Source organism: Lissotriton vulgaris, chromosome 8, assembly GCF_964263255.1.
Source record: "Lissotriton vulgaris chromosome 8, aLisVul1.2, whole genome shotgun sequence".
NCBI classification, from domain to species: domain Eukaryota; kingdom Metazoa; phylum Chordata; class Amphibia; order Caudata; family Salamandridae; genus Lissotriton; species Lissotriton vulgaris.
The window spans coordinates 976651804-976666753 of NC_141696.1; positions in this window are offsets into that span (position 1 = coordinate 976651804).

The window sequence follows — 14950 nt, forward strand, 5'->3', positions numbered from 1 at the left end:
CTACTGCGAAAATCCTACTGAAGGAATATTTTCCTCGGTACGGAATGCCTAGAATCGTGTGGTCAGATAACGGAAGTGAGTTTGTGGGTAGTGTGATGAAGAGTGTGTGTAAGGGCCTTGGAATTAATCAAAAATTCCATAGCGCCAATCATCCCCAGTCAGCTGGTTTGGTTGAAGGGTATAATGGTACCCTTAAATTAAAGCTAGCAAAGATTCAGGCTACGACTGGTCTTTCGTGGCCTGACGCTTTACCTTTAGCATTACTGTCAACTAGGGCGACTGTACACTCCCGAGTAGGGCTTAGTCCCTATGAAATAGTGTTCGGCCGTCCTGCGAATGTGTGGGGGGTTCCTAGGCCAGGAATGTTTTCTGATCTTGAGTACCCAATGTTGATCGATTATCTACATGACTTGACTGCTAAACTGAGGTTAATTCACCAACAGGTTTACGACGCATTGCCGACGCAGACGGAGGGTCCAGGCCACCAGCTCCAGCCCGGAGACTGGGTGGTGACAAGAAACTTTTCACGTAAAAACAATCTGGACCCGAGGTTCACCGGACCTTATCAAGTGCTCCTGGCCACGAGGACTGCCGTTCGTCTTGAGGGTCGTAAGAATTGGGTGCATGCCACCCACACTAAACGAGTCCCCATTCCTCTGCCGGCAGACCCGTGGGTAAGGAGAGGCATTGCGTCTACAGAAACAGAAACATTGCCAGCGTTTGTGCCTTTTAGCGACGCACAACCTGTTGGAGAAACCTCAGCGCAGCAGAAAGACTCTGTTGAGAAATTGTCATCGAAAAACTCAAGACCAGAACACTTAACTGATCAGCAGGACGTTGTCTCTTCAACAGATCCTTTGTTCGACGAGCAGACACGTCCTGGGAAACACCGATACTCTCTGCGATCTCGCACTAAGGACAAATAAAATATTTTTGCTTTGCTGAATTGACGATTGCATTATCCCCGTTTTCCGTGATCAGTTTGAACATTCGTATTATTGTAATTGATTTTTTTGTACACATATATTGAGCTTCCTTCATTGTATCTTTTTGCTTCCACAGCTGAGAGACTTTGTTTTTGCATACATACATATTGTGTATTAAAGGCCGTAGGGCCGCGCGCGTACTTCCTTCTGGATAGTAGGTCTTGACGCTAGGTTAAAGGCCGTCGGTTCCTGGGAACTCCTAGGGATTGACTATTGCTACACAGAACGAAGTGCGTCAAGAAACGTTGCGGACGGTCGTAGGGAATGGCATTCTCGAAGCTGAACGATTTGGAAGGAGCTCAGGTTCATCGATTCAAGTTGCAGCAACTCAGTCATACCAAATGTTTCATATTCCAACTGTTTGTTTTGTTTTTGACTGCTTCTGCATTATTGGCGGGTGGGGTGTATTACACGATGTCTTATTTCTTACCTTCTGCTGCACCTACTTCTACTCCTTACCCTAATCTTACCTCTACTGTTTCTCCTCATTCCTTTCACATGTTACCGGAACACGAACAGGCTAGACGTGTAGAATTCCGCAATAATTCCTTTATTCAGCTCCTTCATCAGCACCAGTTAGTGGTTAATACTACTAATTGTTGGGTGTGTGGATTGATGCCACATACTACGGATAAGGGAATTCCATATTTGGTGTTACCGTATAGCTCCCAAGGGTCCGCTCGAGCATTTCAAACAATGTTTCGAAGCGCACTGGGTTTCCACCCCATTCGAGAACCACGTTCTCCCTACTCTGGGCCTACCTCGTATCAGAAACCTTTGTCAATAGCAATAGAAGATTTAGATAGCGATATCTATGATCATTCGCTTATTCCCGAGGAAGAGGTACAAGCCTATAGGGTCCTCAGTAGAGGTGAATATAGTGTGTTCACTAGCGAAAAACAGCTTAAAAGCTCGCCTCCAATATGGGTCGTACCCCACACTGGTAATTTTTGTCTTATGGGTCGTGGCCGAAGATCGCAAGCCCGACTTGGAGCAAGTGCTTGCACCGAAAATTACATTCTGCCAATGTTCTCGTTCCCTGTGTTTCTGGCTGCCAAGGGTACATACTTTATCTGCTATGATCGTGCATATGCATGGTTGCCCGCTGACTTCATAGGCTCATGCTTCATTGCAAATCTATTGCCTCCGACGTTCACTGTAGATGCCGATTATCACAAGACTAGAGTTGTGAGAGGCGTAATTAGCGAAGAGGATACTGCCGGTCAGGAGGCAGGAGACTTTTTCAAGGGTTTCCTCCCGTTTTGGGGACCTATGGTTAATAGTAGGAACCTGAGACAATTGACTCGAGTGGTAGAATCGACAGCTAATATTACTGCCAGTGCCCTTGGTAATATCACCACTGAACTTCAGGCGGAGAGACTTATGACGTTACAGAACCGTATGGTTTTAGATGTCATCTTAGCAGATCGAGGTGGGGTATGTAAGGTGATCCATTCGAGTTGTTGCATTTTTATTCCAGATAATGCTCCAACTGTCTATCAAGCCATCTCGAGGTTGCATAAGATCTCCGAATCCATACACGTGGATGTAGGGGATTGGACGTTACTTGGATGGTTTTGGGGTCTGATGTCGACTTGGGGTTGGAAAATTCTGATGATCATCGGAGTTGTTGTAGTGTTCCTGTTCACGTGTTGCCTTTGTGTGCAGTGTGGTCCTGCCTTATGTGGCCTCTGTGCTACAACGTGTATGAGACAGCCACCTGTTACCAATGGGACTCGTTTGGACAGAGCTATGCTGCGGCAACATCTCGATGGTCTGATGAATATCGAATATGATTCCGACTAGTGCTTGCCTACATGAGGGCAAAAGGAGCGTCTGAGGTTCCGTGACAATTGTAAGTGGTGCTGTCGACTCGCACGAATATGGTCGAGTCTGGTATCTAAGAACCGCAAATGACGAGTTTAGTAAGTGCATGCACTTTCGCTGTGCTGACTTGAACCGTTCGTTTGTTATGTGGGTTTTTCATCTGTACCCACGGGTTCCATCTTAGATTCGGCATCCATTTTGTCTCTTGCCCTCAAGTAGCCAGCGAACGGACGTTGTCCGCTTCGCGACCCTGGGACTCCCAAGATATCTACGGAAGACACATGTCCTTTGTAAGTGTCTTTATGACGAGGGGGATGCTACTGTAAGGCAGATGGCGCCGCTCGAGGCTCATCTTGCCGCACGGACTTATTGTCTCAGCCGTGCATCTCATTAGGCACGTCCCTTTGATGCCTGTATCTCGTGTTTCCCGATACCTCCCCTTTTACACCCTATCCGATCTCCCCACTGTCTCCGTCTTCCTCTGCACCTGTCTTTGTTCCTATTTCGATCTGTTTTACTACCGATTGGAATGCACTAATGTTGGGAAGATGGGTTTTTACAGTTGGGAACCGCCAAATGTTTCCGCACTTATGATCCGGACCTCATGTGTTTTCAAAGTGACCAAAGCGACCCCTCTGGGGGATAATGGTGGGAACCGGGTTGTAAACTTTTGTGTTCAAAGTAATCCTATGGGTAAAAACTGTATAAAAGGAGCGATCCACAGAACCAATTTGAAGCAGTCTCCCCAAGTTGCACGTGTGCTGCTTGTCGTGACTTCTGTGTTCCCTGCAGTAAATAAACCTTGAATCTTTGACGCCGAAGGAAGTGTCCCGTGTCTCTGTGATTCGTACGCCGGAGCAGGTTACCCACGAAGGTTTCAGGTGTTGTGCCCTGGCACCGCTGGGTCCTACAGATCCCAGTCCTTCAAGTATGTCTCCAAACCTTTCAATACTGCCATACACGTTTCGAGCTGTAACAGAGCTCTTGATCACTGGCGCAATGAATGAGGAAGTAGGTGATTACGGAACATCTAATTTAATCAGTTACAAGTCCCGCCCATGTGGGCGTCAAACTCAGGCATTGTGGATATAGTAGTTTTCCTTCGTATGCCCACAGACTCAAACAGTTCCTTTTACGCTAGTGCGCTGCCTCCACAAACAAAGTCATAAATTTCAACCCGATAGGGCGGAAGGTCCAAAGGGCACCACTGTGTACTCCCCCAATATCATCGTGGTTCAGGCCCCCCGCGTTCTTGGGAATGTTCGCAAGCAAGAGCATTCCAGATCCGTTTGTTCAGCGGCGGGGCAAATCCGCAACCGGACCCGCCGCATTTATTCTCTCCAACAAAGTTGCCCTTGAGGATTTGCCACACACGCAGGGGTAACAGCACTCGATGCCACAGGTGGAGGGGTATCAGTATGTCTCCAAGCCTTTCGATACTGCCATACATGTTTCGAGCTATAACAGAGCTCTTGATCACTGGCACAATGAATGAGGAAGCAGGTGATTACGGAACATCTAATTTAATCAGTTACAAGTCCAGCCATGTGGGCGTCACACTCAGGCATTGTAGATATAGTAGTTTTCCTTCGTATGCCCACAGACTCAAACAGTTCCTTTTACGCTAGTGCGCTGCCTCCACAAACAAAGTCATACATTTCAACCCGATAGGGCGGAAGGTCCAGAGGGCACCACTGTGTACTCCCCCAATTTTGGCATTTTGAGCAAGAGCATGGTTCCAATCCAGTTCATCTGTCATATTTCGCAATAGACACAGTCTGGCCCATGAAGAGAGGGGGAAATCGAGATACGAAGATTCGTTTACTCGAAACCAGGTACATCCTGGAAGTAAACAGTAAGCAACCACATGGGTTGAATGCAACTGAAGATTTGTATACTTGCTTGTAATACACCTTTGTGTTTACAGATCTCTTATTATATGCTTTGGACTAGATGGGTGAGATTTGGGTAAAAAGAATATAAAGTCACGGAATTAAACTATAACCTGTACAGATATAGATCTCATCAATCCAAAAACATATTACCATAGTGGTGAAGAACATGGTATTACTGTTAGTTGATAGCAGGGATTAGCTATGTGCTATGCATACATTTGTTTTGTCTGTGGTATTATAGTGAAAGAGAATATGTGTTTTAGTATTATATGCTGCCCTTTCCTCTTATGTCAGGGAGCGTCACTAGTTTAATGAGGGCAACCCTGGATGGCTATCTAGGGGATGTATTATTGATTCCATCTTTGAGATTTTGATTGTTTTTAAGAAGCACTTGCACTAGCACTTTAAGAAATATTGGAAAAAAGAAAAAAAGAATTTATGCACTCACTATATTATGTGCCGAGAATATGACAACAGCTAGAATATTAGCATTTTTTTCATGAGGTCTTTGCCCACTTGGGCTTCAACCAATGTTGTGCATATCGTATTGGAGATATAGCGGGGAAACCTGCAACCAAATGAATTAGGTGGAGGGTTGGATATATTCCCACTTAATATCATCACTGTATTCATACAGCTTTAATGAGAAACAAAGTGAAAATTGTTTTTTTAAAATATTTAAATACACATTTATTTATATATTTTATGGATTGGTCGGTTGCACAAATGTACCTTATATTGCAATGGTACACACTGTTTTAACGCATGTGAAATATAGTATTTTTTCCATGTTGTTTACCAAATGTGAAAAAAATGCGCGCACTGGCACTTTAAATCTCGGCATTTGCTCTCAGCAACTCGCCATGTGATCAAGCTTTGTAAGAGGCGAAACGCGTAATGGCGGCGGCAGGCTTGCTGGAGAATAAACACCTCAATTGAGCACAAAATCTGGGTCTGTTCCTTCGTCATTTGAACTTAAGAGCTGGGGCGGCTGCTTCAGCCAGTGTGACGAATTTACGTACATTTACTTTACCGAACAAGCTTCCACGGTACGAACAGAACCCCTCCTAATCCTTGGGCTACGCAGCAGCAAGTGATCCCTCAACTGGTTTCCGGAAGAGGACCTACGAGACTCCTGGAGGAGTATGCTGCCATTGCCCCCGAGCCCCTGCGAGGAATAATCCGCTGTAAAGCCGACATCTGGAGTAAACAACGCCGCCTGGTGTAAAGGTGATCGAGCGGCAGCGGATTCCAACGGATTGCTCGGTAAGGAGTGTGCAGGTGTCTGAGACGGGTGATTGAAAGCCGACCGGACACCATATTGAGGTGGAGCGAGTTTTAGCTCCCAGCCCAAAGTGCCATAATGTCTGCAAACAAGTTGCGCGAACGTGAGGAAGCGGCAGTAAATATGTTTCTTGACTCCCCGGCTGGGGGGTCAGGGTCTATACCACAGACTGCACAAACAACGACTGGGAATCCCACCACTCGTGATTTGTTTAAGAAATTAGAAAAACTGATGCGTTCCGAGCAGTCGAAGTGGTGGGAACACAGGTCCCTTTCCCGGTATTTGGAAGTTAATAGAGTACCGAGGGGGCTTAGAATAACTTTAGCCCCTAGCTATGAAAATCCTGACCCTGCAATGTTGAAAGACTGGGCAGAATCCAATCTAGAATCTTCAACAAAACTGATTAAAATCCTAGTAAAATATGCAGCAAGCGACCGTTTAAAACTACAGGGCGAATTAGACAAATTGGAGGAGGAAATTAGCGCCCTGGGGATGAATGAACAAATCAAAAAGGTACGTGAAGACATGTTGGCTCGGCTAAACAAGGAGAAAGAGGTAATCAAGAAAAGGAAAGCATATAAATTTGAAAGAGACAGACTTGATTACCTCAATGGTCAAATGTTCACCTTTGCTAGAAAGTACGATGCTGTGAAAGCAAGAGTCAAGGGAACCCAAAATAAAAATCCTGCAAGACGTGAAAACTCAGTTTCAGGATCTGACCTCAGTTCCAACATCGAGAGTGAAGCAGAAGGTGACAATATTTCTGAACCGACCTTGAGGTTTACCAAACTCACAATGGCGGAGGAGGTCGATTGCCTCTGCCTAGATCGAAGGGACACGTTGCGCTCACGAACAAAACTAACACCAGGCGCAACTACAGGCAGAACCAACGCCGGAAAAGAAACCGGAGCCGCCAGAGGAAAGACAAGGGGAGCCCCAAGGGGAAGATGGAATCAGTCTCAGAAACGCAACACGGCGCAAGTGGGAACATAAACTCAGTTATAAACCTTACAGGGACGGCTCTAACCAGGCAGGAGGAAGCAATACTGTCCCTGGGGTTATCATACTGCCCACCATGTGACTTTAATTATGCGGACACACGAATGGACACATACAGATTTGTTCGCAAGCTTAAATTGAACAAGTTCCACAGTTTACAGTCCAAAAAACAACAGCCCAGTGTAACTAGAAGTCCGACTTTGCTAACGGTGGGGGACCAAGAAGGTATGAATGAAATATGGTCCCTGCAAAAAGAAACCATCGGTAGCCAGGAAGGAGAAAGCAATCCAAGCAATATCAATGCAGCCGCTGGTTTGACTCCATTCAAACCCAGGTCCACGTTTCAACCAATAATGCTCCATGATAAGATTGATGTGTATCACGACCTAGTGGTGAAAGAACTGAAACAACTGTACACTGCCACTAATGGTCGACGCCGACAAATGACAAAACAAAATTGGAGTTACACTCAAATGGTTAAGAAAATAAACACTGATGATAACATTGTGGTGCGTCAGGCGGGTAAAGGGGGCAATGTTGTGCTCTGGCCCCGAAAATGATACCTTGAGGAGGCAGAAAAACAATTGAATGACACAACTTGCTATAGGAGAAGCAATTGGCCCACTTTGAGGGCGACATGGGGAGATCAAACAGCGAAACTCCAGGCATGGAGGAGTGCAGGCATCATAACAGAGGATGAATTTAGATTCATGAAAAAAGAACATCTAGTGGTGCCTACTTTTTATTTGATCCCCAAGGTCCACAAGAACTATGAAATACCACCGGGTCGCCCCATTATATCTGCTTTTGACAGTTCCCTTGAAAATGTGTCCAGATATATAGACTTTTTTTACAGGACTGGGTAAAAGGACTCGGTTCGTATGTAAAGGATTCAACTGATTTTATTCAGAAAACGGAGAGACTGGAATGGGACCCAGGCTTTCTGCTAATGACCCTTGACGTCTCGTCATTATATACCTCCATAGGGCATCGAGATGGACTAAAAGCGATTGAACACTTTCTGAACAAACGTCCGATATACTATGGGGTACACAATAAGATGTTGTTATCTATGACTCAAATGTGTTTGGAGCAGAACTTCTTTTTATTTAATAACCAAATTTACCAGCAAATAAGGGGTGTCGCCATGGGGGCCTGTTTCTCCCCCAGCTACGCATGTTTGCACATGGAGCTGTGGGAGGAACAGGTCCTGGTGGGAGAACTGCGCACTATCATGGAGCAACATGTAGTTACCTACCTCAGGTATATAGATGATTTATTCTTTATTTGGAGGGGGACGGAGGAGACAGCTAAACAATTTATCAACAACTTGAATGTTAACAGCTTGAACTTACATTTTACATCATGCATCAGTGCAACTTCTGTTAGTTTTTTAGACATGGAGGTCTATATTGAGAACAACCGCATGCAAACCAAATCATTTAGAAAGCCCACAGCAGGCAATACCATCCTGCATGCGACAAGCCACCATCCTCGCCACCTGATACGCAGTATTCCCTACAGGGAGTTGCTGCGTATCAGGCGGATTTGCAGCAGTGATGATGAATGCGAGCTAGCACAGAAGGCTAGTATAAATAGATTTCTCGCCAGGGGGTACTCTAGGAGCTTACTTGAGGCAGCCCAGAAAAGAACTAAGCTTGTATCCCGGAAATTGCACTGTTACCTAAGGTTAGGGAAGCGGATACATCCCCGGCTGGGGAGTTAATCAAGCCACGCATGATTGTTACATATAGCCGACAGCATTCTGCCATCAGAAGAATATTTATTCAAAACTGGAACCTGATATTAGGAGATCCGGTTATTGGCAACAAAGTGTTGAATAGACCACTCCTCACATTCAGAAGATCGGTATCAATGGCTAGATCCTTGGTTAAAAATACTTTGGAACCACAGATGTCCAACACCTGGAAGGCCCTAGGCAGGGGTTTCAAGAAATGCTTGCAATGTAAAGCATGTAGACATGGGATCAACAAGACTAAATATACTGTCCCATTCTCAGAAACCCCTAGAGAAATCACAAAACGCCTTAACTGCAAAACAGATTATGCAGTCTATGTGCTAGAGTGCAAGTGTGGGCTCCGGTATGTTGGCAGTACCCGACTACCGGTCCACCAACGAGTGCTACAGCACATTAGAGCTATAAAAAATAAAGATCAGGCCTATCCGGTGGCTAGGAATTTTGAGCAAGAGCATGGTTCCAATCCAGTTCATCTGTCATATTTCGCAATAGACACAGTCTGGCCCATGAAGAGAGGGGGTAATCGAGATACGAAGCTTCGTTTACTCGAAACCAGGTACATCCTGGAACTAAACAGTAAGCAACCACATGGGTTAAACGCAACTGAAGATTTGTATACTTGCTTGTAATACACCTTTGTGTTTACAGATCTCTTATTATATGCTTTGGACTAGATGGGTGAGATTTGGGTAAAAAGAATATAAAGTCACGGAGTTAAACTATAACCTGTACAGATATAGATCTCATCAATCCAAAAACATATTCCCATAGTGGTGAAGAACATGGTATTACTGTTAGTTGATAGCAGGGATTAGCTATGTGCTATGTATACATTTGTTTTGTCTGTGGTATTATAGTGAAAGAGAATATGTGTTTCAGTATTATATGCTGCCCTTTCCTCTTATGTGCATTCAGAGAGCGTCACTAATTTAATGAGGGCAACCCTGGATGGCTATCTAGGGGATGTATTAATGATTCCATCTTTGAGATTTTGATTGTTTTTAAGAAGCACTTGCACTAGCACTTTAAGAAATATTGGAAAAAAGAAAAAAAGAATTTATGCACTCACTATATTATGTGCCGAGAATATGACAACAGCTAGAATATTAGCATTTTTTTCATGAGGTCTTTGCCCACTTGGGCTTCAACCAATGTTGTGCATATCGTATTGGAGATATAGCGGGAAACCTGCAACCAAATGAATTAGGTGGAGGGTTGGATATATTCCCACTTGATATCATCACTGTATTCATACAGCTATAATGAGAAACAAAGTGAAAATAGTTTTTTAAAAATATTTAAATACACATTTATTTATATATTTTATGCATTGGTCAGTTGCACAAATGTACTTTATATTGCAATGGTACACGCTGTTTTAACACATGTGAAATATAGTATTTTTTCCATGTTGTTTACCAAATGGGAAAAAAATGCGCGCGCACTGGCACTTTAAATCTCGTCATTTGCTCTCAGCAACTCGCCATGTGATCAAGCTTTGTAAGAGGCGAAACGCGTAATGGCGGCGGCAGGCTTGCTGGAGAATAAACACCTCAATTGAGCACAAAATCTGGGTCTGTTCCTTCGTCATTTGAACTTAAGAGCTGGGGCGGCTGCTTCAGCCAGTGTGACGAATTTACGTACATATATATATATATATATATATATATATATATATATATATATATATATATATATATATATATATATATATATATATTACCTACTGGCGGTCGCCAGTAGGTATATATAGTTAGGATTTTTTCTCTATGGAACTTTTGAAAATTCTATGTCTAATAACTTTGGCATTTGTTGACGGAATCGGCTGAAATTTTCAGGAAAATGGCACATTGTGTTTCTGATCAGCCCCTGAAAATGTGGGGGGGGGGGGTTGTCAAGGGGGGGGCCGAGAAAAAAGGGGCGTCCCAAAACGTGTTTTTCCCATTCATTTTTCCATAGGGCGTTTGGCCTCACTTTTAGCTCGAACGGCTGAATGGATTTACACGAAACTTGGTAAAATTGTAGGGACTGTTAGCCCGATGTGCCTTTGCTGGGTCTCAATATATGTGCTCCAGTGGATTTTGAGAAATTAACGTTTTAAAAAACAGATATATTTGTGACAGCGTCCCGGATAGCGCTCCAGTTCGCGTACTTGTCGCGTAACGGAGCTTTGCGAAGCGAAGCTGATTGGCTCTCCGGTGTCTGTCAACATTCTAAACAGTCCGGAGCGGCCGCCATCTTGTCTCTCGGTAGGATCGAGAGAAAAGAGGAGGAGAAAAACGAAGGGGGAATTTAATGAAAGGGGGCAAGGTAGACCCCTCTTGACCCACTAGGAATGATGTTGGGGTTAATAAAGGGTCCCGTGGGAAAAAAAAAATTGATTTTTCACGGTAGAAGCGCTTCCCGGTTCGCGAACAGGTAGCGAAACGGGAATTCGCCATTTTGTATTTTGTTTTAATTAAATTACAGGGTATAAGGGGGTACGGGAGACGTTTCCTGACCCTTTATGTTTTCTGAGGGTGGCTGAGGAGGCTCATATATGTTGATACATGTCTTCCAGCGGCTGCGCGTGAGCGTTTTTTTTTTTCGTTGCTGCGTGACGTCTGTTAACGTTCGATTCGAAGGAAATCAGGAAGTGTTGACCGCCATTTTGTCACTGCGAGTAAATATTTTGTTAAAAATAATTGTTATAAATTAATCCGTATTGATAAACATTGTCTGCGCCATCTTGCCTTTTTTCCAATGCCACAATTTTGTCGTGCACGGCAGCCATTTTAGATACCTTGACCAGACCCACTCTCTGCACGTCGCCGATCCTCAGCATGGCTCCCCACCCTCGCAAGCATCTCCCCCACGCACTGGTCACCCCCGCTCTCTCTCTCATGCATGGGCCATAAACCTCCCCCCATCTGCGCTGTTCTTCCCTGAGAATCACACCCTGTGCCCGCCCGACACCACCCTTTCACCCTATTCACTACCGCACCCTCTGACACTCCTCTTCCTCTGTGTCTAATTGTGCAGGCTATCACCTAGCCGTGCGGATGTAGTTTATGGCCCCAACTTTAAAGAATCACCCCTGTTCAAAGGAGTTACAGTAGATCAAGGCCCCCACCTCATGAGATCCGTCACAGCACACGCGTTCCTACTATCTGATAACCATTCTGTATTGTGATTGGGGAGGGGATTCTCACTGTGAGGGTGTGTGGGACCGAGCCTGAAGCAGAAGATTCCAGGGATGCCTCTTTGTACATCAAAGTTTTTACAATTATGTGTCACATTAAAAATATATAGCACTCCAACAAAGTAGTAGGATTATAAAACTTTAATAACTTATAAATATATACAACGCAACAAAAACAGTAAACACATTTAAAAAAAAATTTGAAAAAAGAAGCAACAATGGTCAGTAGCTGTCTTTTGTGCGAATAGTCCCAAGGCAGCACAACGTGCTGAGTTCTGGACGGCACCCAGGTGATGTCACCTGGGTGCCGCACTGGTTTTTGGTATCCTACAATGCTGCTCCGAAAAACGGCGTGGGGCGCCCCGGGGGGGGGGGGGGTGGCGTGAATGGGCCTCCCCAGGTGGAGGCTCGTCTGCTGTAGTGGGGCGCTTCAGTTGCCATTCCGCCCGCTTTTGGTACACTGTGCCAAAATCCGCCATTCAGCTGAGTTGCGCCCACTCTTGCGGTGCAGCGATAGGCGGCTGCCACAGGACTCTCAAAATGGCGGCAGGCTCTTCGGATTTGGGCCTGGTCCACTAAAATGGCCCTGGGACACCTTGGAACTTTGGACAAATGAAAATGACATGTTTAACTTGCGGCAAATTAATTTCATGTGGAGAGAGGAGTGTTAGTCTAATCAATAGAGCTTATGAACATTATCATAGTCGATGGTTGGTGGAGACATTTTGACTATATCCTGGACCTGCTCGGCATCGCCCAAAATGGCGCCGGTATAAATGGGACTCGTAACTCCTTGTTGTGTACTGATTGCCCAACCTTGATATCACGAGATACGTTTGCAGTTTTGAAGCACATGGCGGGCGGGGACGAGAATTGATTGAACATTTCGACATCCCTATTGATATTAAGTTCTGATGTGTTATTGATTACTGTACTATTGAAAGTTCGAATTAACGTCACCCATGGTATTCGCTCGCAAATGTATATGTAGATAATTTTATTGTAACTGGCTTGTCGTATTTTAATTATAAAATGTACGTCCATCGATTCCGCAACTGTTAGACACCTTAGTTCTTGCAACCTAATGGCCCGCCCGTTACGTTCTTCTACAGTGTAAATGTCCCCTCATCATATACGATTCCAGTTTGCTCCGTGGCCGGCCCACGTAGTTATAGGCCCGTATTTGTATACTGACATTTTCACAATAAAGGTTTTTAAAACAAAACATGGTAGTAGTACTTACATTGGTAAAGTTTTGAACAATAGCCACTGTTTTCAAATCAGTAAAAGGCAAGTGAAATAAAGCAGTCCAATTACATGACGGTTAAAAGGTATAATACGCAGGAACGCAGTAAAGATAAATGGTCAAGGGCTGTTGTGTTTTCTACTCTTGCAACATAAAGTGATCGATAAGAATCTGATATTCATGCCTATCAGCGACTAAGACAGCAGGCCGAGCCTCTTTTGCTCAACGGTTCCCTCATGGGACGAAGAAACGCCCTTTTTCTCGAAAAAGGAATATTTTACTTGCAGGACAGTTGTAAATTTCCGGCGAAAATACATTAGCCTGGAACATTGTTAGTGATAAACTGTAAATGCATCTGGGTCCTTTGCTTTACAAGTCAGAGTGAGAAAAAAAAGGTGGGGCTTTCATCATTTGGGAAAAAAAATGTTTGAAAGCAATGAAAAGCGTTATTTTTAGGTCATATGACCAAGCCTTTCATCATTAGAATAACAAAAGTAAAATGAACCAATGAAAAGTTTTATTAACAAGTCACATGACCTGTTATGCTTATGTTACGCGCCGCGCTCTGGATCGCTTCCGGGAAGCTGCGCCTCGCGCACCGGAGCACTTCCGGGTGCGCTAACGCAACGCGTCATATGACGCATTACGTGACAACGTAGGTCCAGAATATAGTCAAAATGTCTCCACCAACCAGCGGTCGGAACACAACCCCTTTCAGTAGTCCAAAAAGTTCTGTAAAATGACAACAGAAGGGACAGGCAACAAGAACCATCACTCAAAAAAGGGGAGGGCAAGTTCTTTTCTACCGGGTCACGTTGGGGCTCCACCGGAACTGATCGAATTGGTAGTCTACAGTGTTTCTGGATGTTTCAGATTGAAGCTGGCGTCAGCATGAGAGCACCCTGTGGCTACGTCGTGGCCATTCCACGAGCAATCATGGCAGTCGCTCACCACCGGAAGTCTGCGGGAGTCGGGGGCCCCGGTGACTTTTGTAGAATCTTCAAGGCTGAGGGGACGCTTTTGGGAATGGGGTCCATGCCCTAGCAGTCAAGCGTCTGAGTTCCAAGGTGTCCCAGGGCCATTTTAGTGGGCCAGGCCTAAATCCGAAGATCCGGCCGCCATTTTGAGAGTCCTGTGGCAGCCGCCTATCGCTGCACTGCAAGAGTGGGTGCAATTCAATTGGATGGTGGGCGAGACGCTGTAGCCGCAAGAGCGGGCGCAACTCAGCCGGTTGCGTAAAGCGCTGGGGCGTACCTGAAAAACCTCCACTTGGGGAGGTGGGGGAGGCTCGTTCGCGCCGCCTCTCCCTTCTAGTGCATCCCACGCCGTTTCCTGGCGCAGGAATATGTGATGGTCGGACTAGGGCACCGCAGGACGTGTCTTCAGGTCGAACGGATTGTGGGACAAGGTCCAGAATGGAAGAGTCACCAAAAGGCAAAAAGTTCCGCTTGACCCCGGGAGCCGGCCGCCTATGTCGGGGGCGATCTCAGGCCACACCAGGGCAACAAGACTTGGGGAGGGGGTCGGAGCCAAGCGCCCCCTCCGAGTCCGTGCCATCACACCGCCCCTCGGGGGCCTCCGTCAAGCGGTTTAGGGAGGCACCGCATCACATTGTTTTCAAATGCAGTCAGGTCCACAAACGGCCCCCACTTACTTTGAGAATAGTGAAGCTGCAGCAGGTGCAAATAAGCTTCAGACAGTGTTACAAGCGCTGCTCAGAACTCTGAACTATGGCACCCAACATCCAGGACTTATGCCATTTGTGCAAGGCA